The sequence below is a fragment of the Lactuca sativa genome, chromosome 5 (genome assembly GCF_002870075.4).
Source record: "Lactuca sativa cultivar Salinas chromosome 5, Lsat_Salinas_v11, whole genome shotgun sequence".
NCBI classification, from domain to species: Eukaryota; Viridiplantae; Streptophyta; class Magnoliopsida; order Asterales; family Asteraceae; genus Lactuca; species Lactuca sativa.
This window is the reverse complement of record NC_056627.2, coordinates 325,465,598-325,473,351: the sequence shown is the minus strand read 5'-3', so window position 1 is coordinate 325,473,351 and position 7,754 is coordinate 325,465,598.

The following is a 7,754-nucleotide window of genomic DNA, read 5'->3' as shown; positions in this document are numbered from 1 at the left end:
GTTTAAGCACTCCATGTTATTCCTTAACATCATTATTCAATTCCAACCCTATTTAAGCTCCAAACATGCATCCAGTTGCTCCTAAAGTACTGCTCCACTCGAACTATCTAAAAGTGACATAAAAATGCTAGTAGTACGAGAATTCTGATAAAAGACATGGACTGAACATTATTTAAACTAATAACATGTAAATGCACAAAATATGATGCTAAATGCTAATAAAAAACTATCATAAAAGATACATAAAATGGAATATATCATGATAATTATGTATTAAATCTCACTTGGCATGCATAAAATATAATATCAACTTGTTGCGTTATGTTTAAAACACTAATATCATATATTAAACTTTGACGCAAAAAATAATCACTAGTTTTATTATTTTCCGTTATAATGCTATAAACCAATTTTAATTTTTTTTAATAAAAACTCGTTATTTATTATAAAGACATGGAGTTTACATAATATTTAAACATCTTTTAAACCATTTCAAATATTTTAAAGTTGGGTGTTTATAAGTTTTACAATAAAACTATTTTCAACAAAAAATCGATTTTTAACCTGTAATCGGTAAAAACGTTTTTATAAATATCCATTTATAAACATCTTATATTATCTTTTAAATATTTTTTACTCAAACTCTAGTGATATTATCTTAAAACTCATTTTCATACATAAACATAACATATAATAACATAAAAAATAATCATCACATGCATGCATTTTAATGTGTAGAAACCAAGTCATATCTAGTACTAATTTTTGCGAGCCGTCTTGAAAATTATTAAGACTTTCCTAAAGGACTTAAAGGACACTACAAAAGGGCTTCATTCTCCCACTTGCCAATTCAACTCTTGCTTCCAAACGAACTTCAAATCTTCATGTTGTAAAGGTTATTGCACTTAAACCAATAAGACTATAATTAATCCCACAACCAAGAGTAGAAGTTCATGGTTGGGATTATTGTCTTAAATGGTAAAATCATATTCAAAATGGTCATCTCTTCATCATGTTACATTTAAAAAAAATACAACTAGTCTAACAAATTTATTACAACAAATCAACAAATTAAAAAAATACCTATTTATCTTTTACATCTTATGCATAAATAAATAACAACCAAACACAACAAAATGGTCCAAATGGCTTGTTTATACACTACAACATATCAAATATTATAACAACTACTTGTTTTTTCTATGGCAACATACGTATAACCCAAATGCATGAAAATTTCTTATATATATATATATATATATATATATATATATATATATATATATATATATATATATATATATATATATATATATATATGTATGTATAATTTTAAAAAAGAACTTACCAAAGAAGACAAATATGGATTTTTCTTAACCAAAAGAAATACATGCTTGTTTTCAAAAAACCAAAGATTATCAAACATGAAAAATCATTCTAACATATAAAAGATGACTCTGATACCACTGATGGGTATTAATATAAAATATAAGTTTGTTTTTCACAAAAAACGTAACGGAAGTCTTATAAAAATAACAAGTTTATTTTTAGTTTATAAAAAAACTAGACCATCAATGATCCATTTATAGAGGTTAGAATGAAAAAAAAAACATCCAAAGAGTTTTTAGAATGACAACCCACTTGGTTTTAAGGTGTTGATGTAGATAAAAATTCAAGAGTAGAATTTCTCTATGTGTATCCACCATCAAGAGTAAGGCACTAGGAATGCTAGTTCCTTCTTGTATTCTTGAGTGTCTTAAGCCTTTAAGTGTTTAAATCAAATAAGAACTAAAGAAATAAAATCAAGAAGGATTCTAATACACATCTTTAAATACCCATGCAAAAGAAAAAACAACCCCTTTAAATAACACAAAGTAATCACCATACTTTAGAAGCATGGGGGAAAAAGGAGGGAGGATGAAAAACAACCTCCCATACCTCTCTTAACCTTCGGCCGTGCCTATTAAAAAAGAAGAATCCTTTGATTTTTATAAACTCAAAGTTTATAAAATATAAACTTTGTCTTTAGGTAAAAGAGAAAAGAATCCAACTTGTCCAAAAGATTGTGCATAAATTATTAATTTATACTATATGAAATAATAACTAGTAATACTCACTTATAATTATTATTTTCATAAAACAATAACTATTACCTAATTAAATATACAAGCATTGATATTATTTATTAATAATCATATTAATAATAAATATACAAATTGTGGCAACTTGATAAAGGTGTGACCCTATAGGATCATATATTATTAACAATTTCACTCACTAATGGTTCGTGGGCATATACATTTAACAACAATGCAGTACACAATCCTCCTACTGCATTCCAAGTTATGAAAAGAAACTGTTCATCCATATGAGCTCTTTGGCTGCCTCTAGAAGGGCCATGTATTCTGCTTCCGTGTGTAACACCCATAAAATTCGACCAAATTTAAAACATTTTAAATCAATTGAAACCATTCAGTTATTACAATTTGTTTCCAAAATATTTTATACATCAGAGTTCCCAGAAATCATAATCGTCAATCGAGGAAGTGTATGATCACGCCTTCGCCTACCCGCGTCCATTCATTGAACCTCAAACACCAAACTGAAACTATAAGCCCGGAAGCTTAGTGAGTTACCCCTTAAATACCAACGTCATATAACCATAATTATAATCATAATCATACCATATCAACAAATACCGAACAACATGCATAATGAGCCTTCAGCCTGACTGGACCGCTCTCGTGCCTTCGGCATGATTGGACCGCCTCGCAGGGCCTACAACCTAGCCGGGCCGCTCACCGGGTATGTTGGCCTACAGCACAAAGCATGTATATATATATATATATATATATATATATATATATATATATATATATATATATATATATATATATATATATATATATATATAACAGTCAACCTGATCAAACAGATAACCAAGCATAGCAACAATCCTAACCTGGATACCGACCTAAACCATGTCACTAACATAATACCGTCATAATTTACCAGAACGCCGATCTAACAGATCAATAAGAATATCAAACAATTACATGTATACAATCTGAGAAAAGGGCCGGCCTTGGTGCCATAGACCCTGTTGATATAGTGAGGATAACTTACGTTGCAAATGCCAGACTGAATCATGAAATCACGCTCCCGAAACACTGCCCCAAACTCCAACACCTATAACCATCAAAGATCCAATTCATAAATACCTGCTTACCAATTATCCTCAAAAGTTCAAACGGTCAACCCTTGGTCAAAGTCAAAGTCAACTATCAAGGTCAACAGTCCATGTTGACGTCAACTCATCGAGGACCCTCAGCTACTCGCCGAGTTCCTTGCATAACTTGCCAAGTAGCCGAGTCACCATGCTACTCGCCGAGCCTAAGGCAATCTTCATCAGACTCGTCGATTTGTTCATCCAACTCGTCGAGTTCATGACCATCTTCATGTGACTCGCCGATTCTACCATGCGACACGTCGAGTCCCTTCAGTCCTTCATCCATACAGATGCTTTTTAAGCCATGCTAAGGCTCCATACTACAGATCCAACTTCCTAACGCATGCTTATCACGTAAAGTTGCCAACTTTATGTGCATGCAAGGCTCTAATGACTCAAAATGCCAAAAACAAGCTTGAAATGGGGTTTTACACTTAAGGAGGGGTCCATAATTGCCCAAGCTGATAGCTTTATGGACTTACAAATCAAAGAGAGTTCAGATCTAAAGTTATAACTTCATATCTGAGCTCATACCCAAGAATAGCTTCACAACCAAGCCAAGAATCCTTAACTTCATCCAAAGAGATTTAGAAAGGAATGAGGCCAAGATCATGAATTGATACCTCAAACGAAGCTAGCTAAGATAGACTTCAGACCCACAAACGTTCTTGCCTCCAACTTGTTGATCTTCAAGTTTATTGCATCAAGTTCTTCATTCCAATCTTGCAATTTACACTAATATGGAGCACACACACGAATTAGGGTTTCCGGACTCTCAAGAGGCTGCAAAGGAGCTAAGGGACGCTAATGATCCCTTAAATAGGGTGCCAAACCCCGGAAATTAGGGTTTTACCCTCCTGCTCCAACTCGTCGAGTCACTCTTCCGACTCGGCGAGTTGGTCACTTAAACACGTGGCCCAAACCCGCCGCTACTCGACGAGTCAGGCAATCAACTCGTGGAGTAGATCTTGAATTCATGAGAATTTATAACCATAAATTGGTATTCGAGAATCGGGACGTTCCAATGCTCCCCCACTTGAGCTAGACTTCGTCCTCGAAGTCTGCTGCGGTGAATACCCTCGGATCGTGCTCCCGCACTCTGCCTCCGACTCCCATGCGCACTCGGACACTCTTTGGTGCTCCTACTGTACCCTTACCAAACGTACCTCCTTGAGCCAGAGAACCTTCACCCCTCTCTTTAGAATGGCCACGGGCCTCTCCACATAAACCAGACGCTCACCGACCTGAATTCCATCCAACGGTATGTTGGGGTGCAAAGTTCTTCATTCATGACTTCGTAAATGTTTGACTTTTGTAAAACCCACTTGCATGTGGTGCTTTAGCCTTTAGACCCATTTGTTAGTGAGAGTGAGAGAGAGACATGTAAACACCTCTATAAATAGTGGGTTTGTCCACTTGTAGAGGTGTGCTTGAGAGATGTAGAAGTGAGTGTGTAAGTGTGTGTTAGTTATGTAGATGTAGATCTATGTCCTTTTTTTTAACACAATATACATTCAATATATCTCTTAAACACCCAAATCACCATGTTCAATTGCGCAAGCTTTAATTTTCATGCCAAACCATGTTCATTGTCACTACAATTGGTATCAGAGCGGGTCTTCAAGATCAAGGTGATATTTGAAGAACGATTCTCGATTTGGCAATTTTTGTCGCAATTTGATAAAATTTGGTTGTGTTGATTAAGATTTCGAAGGGACGGTTACGGTGAATAGATTCGTATGTTATTTGATTTGAGTCAAATGAGTTTGAGTCGATTTCGAATTCTTACTGTGAACTTTGAATGGAGTTTTGAAGACCGATTGGGTGTTGGGTTTGAATACTAGAATCGATTTTATTTGAATAAGTAATGAAGAACGAAGGATTGGTTTTTGGTGATTGATGTACGAAGTGAAGAAGAACTGTAAGAACAGATGGTTTACACCAAAAAGCGAAGGATTGGTTTGGGTTACTAATTTTTGAAGACTAAGTTGGTGTTGGTTTAGGAAGAACTTGGATTTGTACGAAGAGATTTTAAAAGATTCATACGAAGAATTGTGTTTTGATTTGATTCAAAGGGGTGATTGCTTTGGGGAATCATACGAAGGGAATATAGGATCTGAACGAAAGGGGGTGTTTGGAAATATATACAAATGGTTACTGTTCATCAATGTTCACTTTATAGTCTTCGTATGCTTCGTAAGTTTTGACAAATAGTCTTCGTATGAATTGAAGAAGAAAATTTTTCGAATGTAGTCCTTCAAATTTCGAATGGTTGTCAATTGGAAAAATGCTTCATATGTATGGCATCAAAAAGCTTCGAATGTTTTGGTCAAATGACACATTTTCGAAAATAGCCCCTGAACCTTCGAATTTTTGACACTTCGAAAATTAAAAGCAAGTTTCGTATGTTTGACACTTTTCACCCAACTTCGAAAATTGTTTGAGGCTTCGCATATTTGGTACAAGTCTTTGTATGTTTGGAGCAAAAAGGGCAGAATTTACAAAGATGGTCCCTGAGACTTCGAATTTTTGGCAGTTTGCACCCAAATTCGAAAAAGGACTATTTTTGCTAAATATTGAAGATTGTGCATTTCAGGCCCCTGCAGTTTGTGCATATTGACACATTCTACCCAGCTTTGGAAAAGGGGGAGAGTTTTGCATATTTTGTTGTTTTGGGCGCAACGGGTCACTGCTGAATTTTGAAATTAACAATTTCTACTCATTTTTGAGAAATTTTGTCAAAGGCGATCCGTGAACGAAGCTAAAAATTCAATATTTTTTGGGTTTTCCGGATTGAAGGACAAAGTTTATGCCACATGTTAAGGGGGAGTTTTGACACGAAAAATTCCGAATAGAGCACGTTCTTTTTCCTTTGGAGTTTTATAATCAAATTTCGATTATAAAAAGGGGGAGAAGTTTTATATGGAAATTCAAACTTGAATTTTTCATATTATGCGGATTTGAAGACCGAATTGATCTTGAAGTTTTGAAGATTACGAGATGATGCAATTGGAAGTTCGGAAGTGATGTATTCGAAATGGGTTTGGTTTTATTTAAGATTTTTGGGGTGTGTTTTTATGTGTAACTTTAGGGTGATTATTTGGAGTTTGGAATACTCTTAATCATTCGTTGTTGCTCGGTTTATAAGGTCTCACATCCTAGAGCCCAAATTGAAGAGTCATGGAAGAATTGAAGATTGAAGTTCGTTTTGACATGTGTCACCTTTGAGGCTCGAACCGCGTAGTGCTTGATTTTGGAAGATTTGAAGTGGGTCATTCATTCCTAACTTTGAGGGGAAGAATGTTGGGGTGCAAAGTTCTTCATTCATGAATTTGTAAATGTTTGACTTTTGTAAAGCCCTCTTGCATGTGGTGCTTTAGCCTTTAGACCCATTTGTTAGTGAGAGTGAGAGAGAGAGAGACATGTAAACACCTCTATAAATAGTGGGTTTATCCACTTGTAGAGGTGTGCTTGAGAGATGTAGAAGTGAGTGTGTAAGTGTGTATTAGTTATGCAGATATAGATCTATGTCCTTTTTTGTAACACAATATACATTCAATATATCTCTTAAACACCCAAATCACCATGTTCAATTGTGCAAGCTTTAATTCCGCATGCCAAACCATGTTCATTGTCACTACATGGTACTACCCCCTCCTGATCTACGACGCACTTTCGTAAGTGCGAAATCGAGAAAGATGATGTGAATTGCAATCGGACCTTTTCATAAGGTCTACCCTTCATGCCAGTCTGCCAATCTTTACAAAATCCTGATGATTCGAAGCATTAGAGACCCAAATTTTCCTTTTTCCTGGAGCGAACCCTCTTTGCTGCCATGATAATGCATCTACCAGCTCTCAGAATATCATACATAATCAATCCACTAATGAATACGAACACTCATGCCTGGCCCAAACAGCCTCGGGCTGGAATATCATCCAATCATCCCTAGGAGGGAATACCCTCGTATCCCTCACATGTTTGGCCCAATCAACCCTCGGGTTGGAATACCAAATATATCAGATCCAGTCAATCATAGGGTCCGGTCATCCTCAGGATGGAATATCCTATATTGAAAAACCTCCAAGAACATAACCCAGGTCTACTCATAACCGGAGATGCAAGGTTCTATCCTTGCGTCTCATCCACCACTCTCAGATTTGTCACAACCGATTGCAACTCCCCCGAACCTTCAACAATACATCCAATCTGAACACGCTCCTACACAGACATAACCAACACAATCTCTATGCCCACAACTTATGACTGGAGTACCCTTACCTGGTCCTCAACATAGGTCTGGATTGCCTCTAAGCCCACAACATGAGTCTGGTATGCCCTCCCCAGCCCTCAACTCATGAATGGAATGCTCCCAATGACCAACCGACACTACTATCGTCACTTCAGCTGCCCAAACACTCCAACCCTGCATATATTCACTTCCTCCGCCATTCAAAGGGCCTAATCGACGCTCCTTTCATCAACGAACAACATAATGATACAAAAAAATACTACCACATATGAA